Source organism: Drosophila nasuta, chromosome 3 (assembly GCF_023558535.2).
Source record: "Drosophila nasuta strain 15112-1781.00 chromosome 3, ASM2355853v1, whole genome shotgun sequence".
NCBI lineage: Eukaryota > Metazoa > Arthropoda > Insecta > Diptera > Drosophilidae > Drosophila > Drosophila nasuta.
The window spans coordinates 10,069,076-10,085,664 of NC_083457.1; the positions used below are offsets into that span (position 1 = coordinate 10,069,076).

At 39.7% G+C, this 16,589-nt stretch overlaps 1 protein-coding gene across 1 annotated transcript in view; it reads left to right on the forward strand.

Moving 5' to 3' along the window:
• The window catches only part of LOC132791791 (frizzled-2), a 101,036-nt gene that overhangs the window by 16,920 nt on the left and 67,527 nt on the right, over positions 1–16,589 (forward strand). Inside the window, exon 3 of the mRNA XM_060800869.1 lies at positions 9,747–9,804. The gene's annotated coding sequence lies outside the window, so the exon portion shown is untranslated. The remainder of the gene's footprint in view (positions 1–9,746; positions 9,805–16,589) is intronic.

A 16,589-nucleotide genomic window follows, 5' to 3' on the forward strand; every position in this document is an offset into this window, starting at 1 on the left:
CTCCATTATAATGGAATATACTTACACTATACAGTGTCATTGCCCAGTCGCCTACTTAGAGAGCTTACCAGCAAGTGGCTGTCATAGAAAGCGAGAAAGAGATGAAAGAGCGACTGTCTTGTATAATGGCGCCCCTTAGTCAGTAAGTGCTGCTTCACACACAGAGAGCAAGACAGAGAGAGAGAGAGACGGAGAGCGAGAAAAAATGGCCGCAGAAATGTGAAATATTTAAGGCAAAGTGTCACATAAAAATGACTTATCTGCTTGTATCAAGTGGCGGGCTGGGAATGAAAATGGAGGCCGTTTAGAGAGGCCTCGCCTCGCCTTGCCACGCGCTGAAAATTGTCAAACGGCACATTTGGGAGACTCGTCGTGGAGAGTTGAGCTCAAACAGAGAGAGAGAGAGAGAGAGAGTGGGCGAGTGGGAGAGTTTTTCGGGCAGATTGCCTTGCAGCGATGGCGTTTTGGACGTGGAGCGTGGACGTGGCTGCGACTGTGAAATGGAAGTGGGAAATAAGGAACGGGGAACGAGGTCGTTGTCTTATCTTTATGCCAAATCCAGTTGGGATTAATTGGTGTACGCAGCGAGTTGAGAGTTGAGCGCGGCGAATCTGCAGTATGTAATTTAATAAAGTGAGGCAGGCCGAGAGAGAGAACGAACGATAGAATTCCAGATTCCTAGCACTCTTATCCTTATCAGCTGCCATTGCTGATGTTGTTGCTGCTCTACAGTCAGTCATTCATTCATTCATTCACTCATTCAAGTGGCTCGCTCAATTTGCGTTGCCTAAATCGCATTAAATTGCGCGCTGCTCTTGCTGTGTCAGCACAAAATTCGCTGGCACTGTAACATGTAGCTATATATATATATATATTTATGTACATACATATATCCGCCTCTAAATTGAGTTTTAGTGCATGTTTACCCACGCAAATTGCTCGACTGACTTTACCATAAATCTAACTAAGTGCGACGACGCGACGGGGCAACAGTAAAAGCAACAACTACAGCAATACACCAACATCAACAGCAACGATTCACAACAGCATCAACAACATCAGCATCAGTCTCATATGCCAAGTTGGATTTTTATGCAAAATAAATTATAAGTATTATGTACTTGACTATTTATTGCTGACAATGGCGTTTGTGGATACTCGCACACAAGCCTGACAATCAGTCAGTCATTCAGTCAGTCAGTCAGTCAAGCATTCAGACTGACATCCCAGCCAGCCAGACCGAGAGTGGCAGCAATCCAACAAAACTGGAGCAACTGCAACGCGGCACAGTTTCAAGCGCCTCTTAATTACTATATAGTACATTCACTTATACACAGACAGTTACTGCAAAAAGTATACACACACTCTGCCAGACGACAGGCTACAATCGTGATGGCGTCTGGCATGAAGCTTTAACTAAAAGCCGAGCCAGCGAAACTGCTATTTTATTGTGGCAAATTATTTGGTAAACTGCCGCGTTGCTGTGATAGCTCTCAATTTGCTTAGCTAAGTAAACAAAGATGATTGAAAGCGGAAGCTTATCTATTGTCTATTATGAAGTATGTGTTTGATATTGTGCTCGACAAAAAACGAAAAAAAAAAACTGCGCAATCTAAGATAATCTCACTTCTATGGAGCACATGAATATGATTGTTATGCATATAAAGTGTTTAGGAATCAAAATATTTATTGAGTTGCTTTCTCTAATTGAGGTTCAAGTATAAATTTAGTTGACTCTTTTTATGAAATATTTAAATATTATTGTTCATTTCTTAATGTGAACTAATATGCTTTTTTCAATAAACTTTATGTACTTCTTTTCACTTCAGTGAGGAAGAAAAATATGACTGCTATTCATATGAAATCGAAATATTATATTTATAGAAAGTTGCTTTTACAAATTATACATCAAAATAAATGAAATAAAGTGAAGGTATAAATTTAAATTAAATATCTTTCATAAAGCATTTTAACTGAAACTAAAAATATTTTGACTTTTCAGTTCTTAATATGAATTGATTTCTTTGTTGCACATATGTTAAATATGACTGTCATTTATGATAAAGTGTATAGAAATTGATATGTTTATTGAGTTGCTTTCTCTAATTGTGTTTCAAGAGTGAATTTAGATTAAATTTCTATATTAATTGCTTTTAGTTGGCACTTTTTATGAAATATTTAAATGCAATTAAAAATATAACTTATCAGTTCTTAATGTGAACATATTAGCTTTGTTCAATAAATTTTCTTTACTTATTCACTTTGTTGTGCTTATGATAAAGTGTACAACAATCGAGTGGCTTTCACTAATTATACTTCAAATGAAATAAATTAAAAGAATAAATTTAAATTAAATTTCTATATTAAACGCATTTTGTTTGTATTTAAACTGAAATGAAGATAAAATAAATGTTTTGATTTTAATGGGAATTTATTAGTTTTGTTTAATAAATTTGCTTGTCAAAATTATTGCAATTTAGTTTTCTTTGACTGTAAAGAATAAAACTCAGATTTGTGTTTGCAATTTTGGGTCACAAATGATAAGAAATCTTTGAGTTTGCTTTAAATCATTTTGCTAAAATTTATTGCACATGATATCATAATACTATAAGTCTTAAATCAAAGAAACTACTTTGTAGAAATAGAAAAGTCGTTTGACTTTATAAGTATTACAATACCGGGTTACATTCTGCTTAGCTATAGGCTAAGATCGTGTATAAAATATATAATTAAAATTAAAAGCGACCCGCTGCCATGCCCCTTCCATTCTTCGTCTCCCACTCTCATTCTCTGGGCCAACGAACAGCTATGTAAATGAATGCACATGTAAAAGGCAATAGGCTAATTAAAAGCGTTTGTAACTAGTTTGACTCCCATTCTCGATTTGGCTCTCAAGTAGTGGGCGTTGCTGTCGTCGTTGCTGCGTTATTGGCGTCTGTTAGGCGCAGTTGTCATGATTCAGTCATAGTCACTGTCGAGATGTAACTGCAGTCGACTGCAACTGGATTTCTATGTCAATTGACGGCACTGATAACTGACAGTTGACAGAGAGAAAAAGCAATAGAGAGCGAGAGAGAGAGAGAACAGGGAAAGCAGTCATGAGATATTCGCGCTTGTCAATGCACTTGACTTATTTTTCAAGTCGACGCTGCAATGCAAATTTGTTTACAACTAAACTAAATACTATTTGCTTACAAATTGCTTGGGCAACATTTTGCAGAAATCAGAGCAAGCTCTTAGTAAATAAATAACAACAACGGACCCGAGCCCAACTCACACACACACACACACACACAAAGGAAAGTGTTAATGATGACGATATGTCATTGTCAGAGGCAGCTGTCTTCGGCGAAGTTGTGAGAGAGAGAGAGAGAGAGAGAGACAGACAAAGAGAGAGTTGCGAGTTGGGAGTCTGTGGCACATCTTCCATCATAATCAAGCGCAGAAGTAGCACAAAGTCCTTTCTGCAAACAAACAATAGCATGAGATCTGCAAGACATATGCGGCGTATACGCAACGTCCGTGAGGGTGGAATCAATACGTAACGTTGCCCATTGCGTGCATGGAATTAGATCCCATTTGAAAAGGGAGTTGCGGAGCTGCCGCAGACCGCCTATGGTTCGGCCAGCTCATAAATTAGCCCGATTCCCAACCCCGCATTAATTCACATAGGTATGCGAGATAACCCCAAACAAATCAGAGACAAAGACAAACCCCAGGCCGAAGAGGAAGCAACGGCAATGGTGTGTCGGCTCCTGTCAGAGAATGAACGCGAAAAGCAAGCAGAATTTGCATGTAACACTAAAATAAAATTTAATTACGCTTGTCGCCTGTCAGTCCTCATTAAGCGCGGGGGAAACAGAAGCCTCTGGACAGGGCTCAAGAGATGGCTGTCGGGCCGTAGCAAGTGCTGGACGATTTACACGAATTCAATTAAGGCGCAAGTGGACGCTTTGACAGGTGTGAGGACTTGGCAAGCAGCAAGCTTAGGCAATGAATTAAGTGGATTTGGACTTGGATTTCGATTGGATAAGGCAGCCAAAACGGAGCCGGAAGAGATGAGCCAATAAGTTGTGGGCATTTTCCATGATCAAATCGATGCCGAAAAGGGGGGAAATATATGTAAATCCTGCTAACATGTATGTACAAAGATTGAGCAGGCAACAATGCTAAAAATTAATTGAATTACTTGGAAAGATAAATTGGAATTCGATTATTCTGTTACAAATTGAATAAAGAATAGATTGAAAAGCTTTTCCACATTTTCATGAACATTTTTAGAATAGTATTTGCCATATTTTTTGACGAACTCCTAAGAATAGCAAAAGATAACTCGCAATATTAGTTGTCTTTAGTTTGCAAAGAACTTTGCTTTAATGATATTGTTATTATCGCTACGCTATGCTGAGATCTGTCTGATTATCAACTGTACAGATTGAGTTGGCTAAAGTAAACTTTTGTGCTTTGTCGTTGGCCAAGTGACAAATTAACTGCCAGTTCAGAAAGTGGCTCGCAGATCACAGATGCTTGTTATTGGGTTTTGATGGGCAAACAATTTCTATCGCCTCGCCCTTCGCTTTGTCTCGCTCGGCACTCTAATGAATTGATAAACATTCTGCTTTGGCAACTTTCTAGTTGCAGTTTGGAGTGGAGTCAGTTCTGGGGCGCCTAGCAAAGTAATCCAGCAAAGCGACAACAGCTGCCCCAGCTGAATGAATTATAGGAGCAGCAGTGAAACTTTTGCATTATTTTATGAAATTTTTGTTAAACAAATTTGTTGCTCGTCGCCATCGTTGTTGTTGTTGTTGTTGTCGTTGTCGTTGTGCTTAAGTGTAAACAGTGAAGAACCGACAGCAAGAGCGACTGGTTTGTGGCTCATTCCGCTTCGGATCCCTGTCGAAAGTTGCGCAGTTTCTGTCACATGCGGCCCAGGAACACACACACACCTGAGAGCGACAGACTGTTTTGTATGTGGAGCAAAGGGGAGAGGAAGAAGCGAGCGGGTATTGGGCAGATAGCAGCACACGAGTTTCCCACTCATCCTCGTCGTCGTCATCCTGGCGCACTCTACTGTACTGTAAGTATGGTATTATAACTTTTTTTTCACGGCATAATTTATGCGCACTTTATGCAAATTTTTTCTATAAACCAACGATGTTAACCGTTCCAAAGGATGTGAGTGTGTTCTCGTTGCTGTTGTTGTTGGTGTTTGTAAAATGTAAACTGTAAGCGGGGATTGCTTTTAAAGAGAGCGAGAGCCAGAACCAAAGCCAAAGCCTGAGCAAGAGATATGCTGGGGACTCTACGTAAACGCCCGTAATTATACATTTTTGTGTGCGGCACACAAAAGTTTGCAGCACTCTCAGGTTGAAGTTGTATCCCATAGGTTCCACTCTCCACTCTGTGTCAGCTTAATTTTAATGAAAAAAGTTGGGCAACTGGCGCGTGCCAGCAAGTTCTAATTGATTTTCAGATTGATATGCAAAACAGCGTGTCCAGCACTTGCCTCTTGCCTCATGCCTTATGCGTCCTCTTCAGCTGCGTTGACAGCAAACTTTGTGCCAACACTCTGCCAATGGGCATATAAAATTTCAATTAAAAAATGCCTACGAATTGCTAATGACCATTTGATATGCAACTCATTTGCAATTTGTTTGTCAGCAACTTTTTTTTTTGTTTGTGGCCATTTGATTGACATTTCAGCTAAATAGCTGTCATGAATTTGCGCTGATTTAACTAGACTAATTTATTAACAAATCAGTCGATTCAAATTGCTGCATTTCAAATTTAAAACAAGGGGGAAAGTTACAGTCAAGTGTGCTCGACTGTAAGACAATGCGGTATAATTTTTAAAATATATCAAATAATGTACCGCAAAAATACTGAAGTATACCAAATACCATATTTGGTATATCAATTAAGTATTACTAAGTGTTCGACTGTGAGATACCAGCTACCAATTTTTAATAAAGGCAAAAAAAGTGTGGAATTAATTTAAAAATATATCAAATAATATACCGAAAAAATATAAAAATTTACCGAAGACCGTATTTGGTATATCGATGAATTACTGCATGGAAAATATACCAGATTACAAAGCAGCTGTTCAAGAATATGTATACCTTGTATGGTCCTTCTGAAAAAAAATAAACCAAAGGCTTTACTTGGTATATTTATAAAGTAGTATATACCAGAATTGTATAAAGCTAATCAATATACATATATGGTTGGGGATGCCTCCTCTTTCTATTAAATACATTTACTGGAGGCAAAAAGTTACAACATAATACCGTTCTACCCTATGGATATCGGGTATAAAAACTTTAATTTAAAGAGCTACAACTTTAAAATAAACATTGCATAGTTGCAGCTATTTAAATTCATCGCTTTATGCAGTGTGTGCTCAAATCAAAAGGTCTTTAAAACGCCGTTTGCATAGTTAATGCCCAACGACTCTCTCAGTCTCAGTCCCAGTGTCATTCTCGATTCGCTCGCTATAGTTTTTGCACCATAAAAACTTTTGCCAACGCGCTGTGTTGCTCCAACTGCTGATATTCGCACCAGCTGCACTTTAACTAAACTCTAATGCAAAATTCATGGCCAGGCTGAAATAACCAAGGGAGTCTTGTCTGCATTTAGCATGCAGCTAGCTCCGCACAGGAAAAAAAGTGACCAACCGGACGACGAGCAAAGACCACAACAACGAGCACAATCCACATCAGACGGAAAGACGGACAAAGAGTGCGGACATTGAGCCAGTCGACTGGGCAAACTCCGATTGGATGTGAACGCCTCGCTTTATGCACATTTGATGAGCCCCAACTCGAACTGGAGTTGGTTGCCGTTAAAGTGAGCAATGACTGTGGCCCGCCATTTTGTTTTTGATTGATAATGATGGGGACTAAGAGCTGCCAAAGAGAGAGAGAGAGAGAGCGAGAGAGTTATGGTCTCGTTTATATGCGTGCCTGTCGTGCTGTTGTTGGGAAAACTAACCGCAAATTAGCTTATTTGGCATTTTTACAGTCGTTTCATTTAATTTACACAAACAAATTTGCGCCTGGCCAGAGACGATGACTGAGTCGGAGTCGGGTCGGAGTCTGCGATGGCCCCAGACAATGGGCGAGAACGAAGCGAAGCCAACGAAACGCGCCGCCAGCCTCATAAAAGTAATGAAGCTGTTTAGGCGTCTCTAAGTAGTCGTCGTCGGAAGTCGACAACAACAACAACAACAACGACAGCTACAAAGAGCACGGCTCCGACTCCGTCCCTTACTCCGACTCTGACTCCGGCCAGGTCTTGTGTCAGCACAAAAAAAGCCTGACTGCCTCAGTGTCCGGGTCTCTCTCTCTGTGTATGTGTGTGTGTTGGCCTTAGTTTCATTGTGCGTGTGCATTCAAAATTCATGAAGTTTGGCCCCAAAACTTGGCGCCATTTTAATGCCAACCAGGCTCCTTGCATGCGAGTGTGAGTGTGTGTGGGTTGTAAGGTGTTCTGCTGGCTGAGCTCGCTGTTAACACTCATTGTTTTGTTGGCCCGTTGAAAGCAACGCAATTACCTCAAAGCTGCATTGCAGGCAATTGCCCACAAATAAAAAAATAAAAGGAAAACAAGCCGAAAACCAGACTTTTATTGACTGCTCTTTAGTGGGCCTTAAGTAATATTGGCGACGTGCTGTGCTCGCTGCCAAAATAAGTGGCTTTAGCACTACACAATTAGCCTGTTTAACAACTGGTTTCTTTAATTTGCGATGAAAGCGCAAACTTTTAGCCAATTGATGTCGGAAGTAAAAGTAATAAAAATGCTTAAAAAGTCTTTTATGTTGTTGGGCGCTTTTGATTGTCTGCTGAATGTCTTTATTTATAGCTTCACAGCTATCAATTTGTTCTTGATGGTGTAATGTAAACAGCAGCGGCAGCGGCAGCTCACCGCAGCCATTTTCTTTTTAATAAAATCCATTTTCATATGTAATTTAGCCAGGAGAGCCGGAGTGCCGGAGAGCTTTTCTTGGTCGCACACACTGCGGATGATTTCCTGCAACGCCCAAGACAAAAGCCGCACCGCACGTCGTTGACTATGACTATGACGACGAAGACGACGACGACGACGACATCGCTTTGTGTCTGGCCATAATTTTGCCAAGACTAGGGCATAGCAGCTCCTGAGGACCAAAAACGAAGGTAGACAGACGGAAGGGCAAAACTGTATCGAGCTACGAGCCCAGCGAGCGACTTGCCGCAAAGTTAAGCAAAACTTTGTTATTTGTTTTAAGTGGCAGGTTGCGCGGCGCACGCTCCAAAGACAGTCCTGTTCCATCCTTAGTTGCCTGTTCGCCAGTTCGCTAGTTCGCCAGTTGCTTCCCTCGTTTCGCTCAACAGTTCATAAAGTTAATTTTGCCACAGAAATTATGTTAAAACGATATATGGAAGCCAGAATTTTTGGCACTGCCTTCAGTCCTTTCTATCTGTCTGTCGACCCTTCGTTCTTGTCTATGCTAAATCCCTTGTATCTGTGTGGGAACTGCAGCAGAAGTTATTGAAATGGCAGTCAGGCTAGCTAGCAGGTTAAGGAACTTTCGAACTTTTGCAACCCCGTGGCGTAGCGTTCAACGCTGCGTATGCGTAATTAGTGGCTTCGCTCGCTCTCAGGTAGTTGGCAATAGTTCTTGGCCTACAACTTCTATGCGTTTTTTTCCGTTTTCGCTGGGTTATTTATGAAAATTAAAGAACCGAACTGGCAGACAGACAGACGGAGAGTCAGACTTTTCTGGCTTGGCTTATTGAACTGTCAACGTTAAGCCAAATAAATTGCGCATACGAGGCGCGACTCTTGCATGGCAAAATGGTAAAACTATTTGGCAAAGTTCAGGAGAAATCAAAGCACAGAGCGCAATCAGCGCATAGTCAAGAACTTTTGATTATAACAAATGTTTTTGCGCCGCAACGATCCACAGAGAGTAAAGATGCGACAGAGTCTGAGTCTGAGTGTGAGTCTGAGTGTGTTTTGTGGCCATAGAAACTGACATTCGATAATAAATCTTTGGGGCAGTGCTTTGTGCTTCCCATTAAGCACATGTCGAGGGACTTTCGGCCTGGCTGGCGAACAATAAAAATGCTGACCAAAAATGTAATTTCTGTTTGGCACGAAAAGTTTGCGTTCGAATTTCACTTCATTTCGTCCATCAAAAATAGACCTGCTATAGAAGATTATAACTTTTGGTGGTGTGTGTTTGAGTGTTCGTTACGTTTTGCAATTTGCACAGTAAGTGTATAACATTTGCGACTTGACAGACTCTTTTCTATTCGATCGTTTACTTTTATTTATTTCAATAAAAAATAAAGTAACTTCCGCTGCCATAACTCGAGACTCATGGACTCGAGAACTCAAACTCAAACTCGGACACGGTCTTGGACTCGGACTTGGACTTGGGAACAGTCTATGATAAAAGTTTTCGAGAGCCAACGGCAGACACTTTTCATTAGCAAAAGTCTCGCTCGCTCTTTGGCTGAGAGTACAAGCAAAAGTTCGCAAAGCAAGTTTCCTACACTTCCCTTTTCTTCTCTGCACTTTTATTTTTAGTTTTATTCTTTGCTTTTTTTTGGGTTTGTTGTCTGCTTGTGACAGACATTCCACAAGTAGACACAAGTATGACTGTAATGGCATATGTTTTGTCAGTAGTCGTAGTGGACATTGCAGGACTCTTAACAACTTTGCACTAACAAAACAGTTTTTCCTTTTTCCTTTTGCAGACTCTAACTACTGTACGCTCGGCAAGCCTTTAAGCTAACGTTACAAACAGGAACAACGGTAAGTGTCAAAAATGGGGAAAAGGAAAAGGAAGAAAGGCGAATGAGTGAGTGAGTGAGTGACATTTGCCAGAGCGCCTAATTGTAGGCAATTAATTTGTGGCACATCAAAGCAAAGAAAAGGACCCCAAGCCATGAAAAGTAAACAGGGCACAAGGCAAAGACAAAGCAAATGCAGCTGGTGTCCATTTTAGGTGGTTGTTTCCGGCCGCGACATGGAACATCAACATCGAGTGTAGAACGTGGAGTGTGGAGCGTGGCAAACCGCACCTTTTAACCCTTTGCTTTTGCTTTTGCTTTTGCTTTTCCCATTGCCACACGCCATTTGTTTCCAAGTTGGGGGTTGGACACACACAGAGCAACGGAGTCGGAGACAGCAAACGGAAGCTCATGCAGCTCTAATATGTTCGACAAACAGTGTCCCTCTGGCAGCTCCTTTCCCCCCCTCTCTCTCTCTCTCTCTCTCTTTTGGTCATGGCCGAAAAGCAATTTGCCTAACATTGCCCGGGCGTTAAGTAATAATGACCCCAAAAAGTAGCAAACCATATTGGCTGCTATCGTTGGCGTATACGCAATATCTATGTGAGGCACATAAGTATATTCTTTTTTTTACCATCCTTTACGGGTTTGTCCTGCTGCTGCCGCTGCTGTTCCTATTACTGTTACTGGTTGAGGTCAAATAAAATATTTATGAATTGCAGGCGATGCGAAGCGGCTTAATTGCATTACCGACAAGGCACGGCAGAGAGAAAAAGATGTGTCTCGATAAGTCCAGAGCAAAGTACTAGTGTGAATGTGGAATGCGAAAGGGAAGGGTGTCCTCTTTTGGGGGAAGCAATTGGATCGGCTTTTTGGGTAATTGTGGCTACAGGGCAAAAGGCATTACAAGTGTAGAAACCTGCCCGAAAACCCAAAAGAACTCAGAGTATGGGGCGGGGATTGAGGGTTGAGGTGGAATTGAGGGTGATATTTCGCTACTGGGGGCACTTGCGGCGAGAATTTGCGAAATCAATCGTGTGGAAATTGTACAAAATGGCTTTTCGAACAGTAAATCAGTGGACAGAAAGAGAAATGTGCTGAATGAAAGAGAGAGAAGAGCAAAGTGAGATACAAATAGATAGCTGGCAATGACAAAGGTTGTGGCGTAGCGAGAAATGAGATGAAAAAAATAGGAGGAAAATAGAAAATGTGCATTAGTAAAGTATAGAGAAATGAAACCAATGGCAGAACACATTTCCGAAAATACCCTGTAAATAAATGTTTGACACAAACAGGTTAAATACATGCAGGTTGACTGGTTTGCTACCGATAAATCGAAGGTATATCAAATGTATTACTCATAAAAGTCGTTGGAATTAATTTTCAGATTTAATCGACTTTAATGCAAACATTAAAACGCAATCAGGCTTAACAATGTTTTTAGCCTGATTAAATCGTAATCGAGAACGAGTTAAATGATGTAAGGAATGTTACGTTTTTTATATATTTTATTTTTATATTCAAATCAAGCAATCAATAAAAAGCTGTGATTGCTAAAAGTGTTTAGCTTAACTTTGCCTATCAAAGTCTTCAATTCCCTGGCTACTGTTGCTGGCTCTTTCTTTTACCTTCTCCCTCTTTCTCTTTCGCTCTTTTCAGCCTTTGTCCACTCGCTGGCTCTCGATAGACTTTTGCAGCTTATTTTTATTTATTCGCTCTTCACTTTTCATTGTTATTTTTGCCATTAAATTCTATTTCAACACATTCACATGCAAATCGCAGCAGACTCTTTTTTTTTTGTTGTGTGTATTTCTCCCACATCATCCCTCTCTTTCTTGCTTTATCTCTCGCTCCTTCCCTCTCTTTCTCTCTCTCTCTTTCGCGCTGTGTATCTGCGCGTTAATGTGCTCAATTGTTTGTTTGCCTCGTGCCGAACTGAACATGTAAATGTTTGGGACTTCCACACTTTCTTCCGTTCTGTTTTCATTCGCATCCTCTCGCTCATCTTTATTGTCAACGACGCAAAACGACGCAACGCAACGCAGTGAAAATTAATCAAAAAAAACTTTTGCCAACAACATTTTCAATTGACAATTTAAACTTTTATCTCGCAAGACATTTTACATAAAAGTTTTGTGTTAAAAATTTCGCTCAACTAAAAATGAAAAATGTGGCTTACTTCTGCGATGGAGACAGGAGCCTTTACATGGCAGAGGAGTCGCTCCAGCTTCAGCTCCAGTTCCAGCAGGCAGCTTACAAGCTATCAAAACTTTTGACGCTTAACTTACAGTAGCACTATGCCTAAGAGGGGGGAATGAGGCATTGAGTTAGGCTGAAGCTTTTCCTTTGTGCCTTGTGTTGTCGTTGGCGTTGTTGTTATTGTTGTTGATGATAGCTGCGTACAGAGTTCTGCGTTATGCGTTTTGCGTTCTGGGTACAAGCAACAGCAACAACAACGCAACACTTGGGAGCGAGTGAGGCACAAGCGAACAGGAGAGCAGCTACTCATAGAGTTGAGGCTTCTTGTGCTGCGGCTGGCCACCCCTTTTCATAGTGGAGTGGCAAGTGGAAATTGGAGGCATAAAAACAAGCCAACAACGTTGTAACAGCCAAAGGCAATTTCATCAAGTTCATGCGTAAAGGTTGACGCAATAACTTGACACCCAGAGACAATGTGAAATAAATCAGAATTTTGAAATTTATTTCATATAAAATGGATGATACACTTTATTGCGTTTTAAAATGATTGAAATTGAAAATTACATTTATAAATTATATTAATAAATTAATCAGCCATTGAAATTAGTCAGTTTAGAATTTTATTTTAATAAAAACATTATCAATTGAGTGTACAAATATATTTCAAGTGTTAGACACAATAAAAAGCATAACCTCTGGCTAATTATATTTACTTTTGAAAAAGAAAATATAAACAAGTGTGCCCTTATATTTAAATTAGGAATTTTTAATAATAACTACTTATTTTTGATAATAATTTATTAAAGATAATAGATCGGTTAAACTAGAGATGTGATATCGTATTTTCTCAATTTAAATCTATTTAGCCTTTCCTTATCTGACGTGCTTATTAATTTTGTAAAATTTTACCTAAAATGTTTTTTGAGTTTCTCGTTTGCTACAATTAAACCACAAAATATTGTTGTAATTAAAAGATGCCAGAGCAATAGCGTGTATAAATATTTGAAGCTTGCTATTGTGATAAACAAATTCATGCCATTTTTTAACCACACACGACAATATTCCATCCAATTCACTCTTCACATAAAGTAAACCTAGTTTATAAAGTTCTACAAGCAATTTGAAAAGTCGCTTGGCTCAAGTTCGTGGAAGTTCAGAGTTGAGGCTAAGCACATCAATCAATTTTCATGATTTGGCGACACGCATAAACGTCATAAGCGGGGCATAACTACCCAAACAAAAATGATTTTCCTGCGCGTCGTCGTATTTATTTACATTTTACAAGGCAGCAGCACAAAACACACATAAACAGGAGGAGCTGAGGATGCGACGCATAGAGTTGAAGATGAAGAGAGAGAGAGAGAGATGAAGAGCGGTGCCAACTGCCAACAGCCAAGAGCCAAGAGGAGCGCTGAAACATGACAACAAGGCGCAAAATTATGCACAGAGTTGCCATTTGCTATGTTGATATGTGTCTGTGTGTGTGTGTGTGTGTGTGTGTGTGTGTGTGTGTGTGTAAAGGAACGACGACAAAATCCCCACAGCAATGCTGCTGTTGATGTGTGTGACAACAGCATCCATCCAGCAACAAGGTGGGCAGAAGGCAGCAGCAGCAGCAGGAGCAGCAGCAGAGGCTGGAGTAGAAACACAAACCAACACAGACACAGACAACGACACTGACACAAACTCAACCCGGCACTGCGATGGAGACAGAAGCTGAAGCTGAAGCAGAGTCAGACACAGAGCAAAATTCAATATGGCGACAGGGTTGCTAACTTCTGACAGATGACTGCCTCAGACTCTCCGTGTGTATGTGTGTGTGTGTGTGTGTGTGTTGGGTTTGTCCCCAGTGTCTCGCTGAAAAGTGTAGAAATTTTGATAGCATTTTAAATGCTCTACACACGAGCTCAGGTGTCGAGATTATGCTAAGTCCCTATGTCAAGTGCAAGCATTAGATTAAAGGCAGTCATAATATCAGATATCAGACGTAGATTTTCCTTTCTTTCTATTTATGATATATGTATGTTCTATATTTATCGCACTCATTTTAGGCAGTTCATCGACTCGTATCATAATATCAGTTTTTATATAAAGATTATCCTACCTATAGCTATTTATGGTATATGTTATATATTTATCGCACTCATTTTAGGCTGTATCTCCACTCTATCGACTCGTAGCTAATATGCTTTCCACCTTCAGCCTTCGCTGTCAACTGTCTATTACCGTTTTCTGTTTCAGCTACAGACTGCCTTTGATATTGTGCCTTAGCACTCACTGTCACTGCTGCCGCTGCTGTCGATTGTTTTTGCAGGCACTGTGCAAACATCATTTAAGATTTTCTGCTGATGCTGATTTAGTTTGATTTGGTTTCAAGTGCCTCCGCCTCTTCTGCTGCTGTTGCCAACAGATTGCCAAAAAATGTGTGGGAAAATGTTTGCCAAAGTTTTGTGAGCGAAAAGTTTTGCACATAAATTCGCTTATCGCAATGCGAACAAATACTTTAAGTATTATGCACCAAATAAAGCCATACAATAATTTCTCATTTTGTGCAAGTTAAAGTGAAAACATTGTTTGCCTACACACACACACACATACACATATACGCAGAGAACTTTGTGTGTGCCTCTCAAATCCAATTTACCTAACAATAATTACGAAAAAGGCAAGCGAAAATTATGTATTATAATTTATGTTAATTACTCAATTACATTTGTGCCTCCCGGCAGCCCCAAGCAATGGCAATGGCAATGGAAATTTGCCCCCACTCCTGTCACCTTTGTCCAATTATAAATTCCAAACACAAATGCGCCTCATTAATAAATATGAAACGTCAATGGCGGGGCGGGCCACTATCGCACTTAGGAGCTCCACTTGGCAGTTGGGAGTTGGAGCTATCAAGGGGGAGGAAAGTGTAGTCGAGTGTAGAGTGTGGAGCAGCTCCAGGTTTGGCAAGTTTGGCCGGCAGGCGTGTCATTAAGATTACGCAAGAAATCAATATTCAAGTGGGCCAAACAAAAGGGGTTCGACATCCACCTAAAGCTTAGGCCTGCTATAATACGAAAATATAGAGAAGAAAAAAAACTGTCTCCGTAACTGGTATGTCCTTAAATTTAAATAAATTACACACGTTCGACTTTCGGTTCAACCAACTTTTTTTTCTTTCCTTTTTTTTGGGGTGACATTTGAGTTTGTCGTCTGACATACGAGCGGCTCATTTTTCAAGGGCAGCAGCAGCAACTTCTTCAACTCGAAACTCCGCAAGGTGAGAGCGGGATTTTGGTTTGGTTTTTGGCTTTTTTTGGGTGTGTATTGGTTTCCTTTATATAAGTGTGTGTCTCTCTTTCGCTCTGTCAATGTGTATGTGTGTTTGTGTGTGTGCTTGGGCTCGGCCTCTTTGGCGCCTTCGTATAGCAATTTCCGTGCGGCGTATGTTTTTTCCTGTTCCATTTTCCATGGCACTGCCATTGCCAGCCAGACCAAAAGATTAATGAGTTTTTTTGACAGCGAAAAATTAGGCAAAATGTGATTTAAGGGTTGCTCTGCCGCCTCTGTTTTCGAGCACCACCCCTGGATTTGACTGCTGCTGTTGCTGCTGCTGCTGTGTGGCCAGAGATAAGCTCGCAATTTTTGTGGAGCACCCGGAAAAGCTACATAGCTGCAATTTATTTTCCTCGTATTTGCCAAAGTAGAATTCTACGTATTATTATCGTTGCCCATTGTTCGTGTGCAACACGGCAACTATTTACTTGATGATGTATTTTTATTACCATCGAATTTATTATGTAGTTTCTGTGTGTGTTGTATTTGCTCAAATTGAAAAAAGCAGATGTTGAAAGCTTTTACCGACCACACATCAGATTTATTCACGTAATATTTTTGGGTGTATTCTTTATTAATTTCTTTATGTCATGGCATTTATTAGAGTTTTCATAGTAAATTTGGCAGAATGTGCCTGGCATAAAGATAATTGCCTCGGGAACATACTAAAGTGTGGACAATTATTTTTATTGAATATTAATATTATTCATGAAAGTCTTCTGGGAACTTGACACTCATTTAAATCATTATTTATGAATCTCTTGTGCGAATTTGTCAATAATTTAAATCATTTTCAACTATAATCATATAAAAATGAATAACTGAAGGATTCTTCTTAAATGTATTTCCTTGATTCAAGATTCACTTTAATTTATTTGATTTTGCTACATTAAATATGTCCCAACAACTTAATGAAAAGTCCTTCTTCACTTGATTTTCTAGTTTAAGTTTATTAAAAGTTTTATTCTTGAATATCAATATCAGTTTCCAAAAATAATACACAATATCGATTTAGTTCTAAATATATGTATATAATGAACTTATACATATATAATATTTATAACCACTCCGAATGTACAGACAAAAAGACAGATATGATTAAATGTAACCGTATAATAAAAGAAAGGATATTTACAATTAAATAGGTTTGTTATGCTAACTACGATATTTAAAATATGGGTACACTTTCGACACTTTAATTTAAACATCCACTGTAATTTTGTTAAATTTATTATGTCTCAAAAATGTATATAGAATTCTTCTAAATTATTATTGATTTACTTTTCG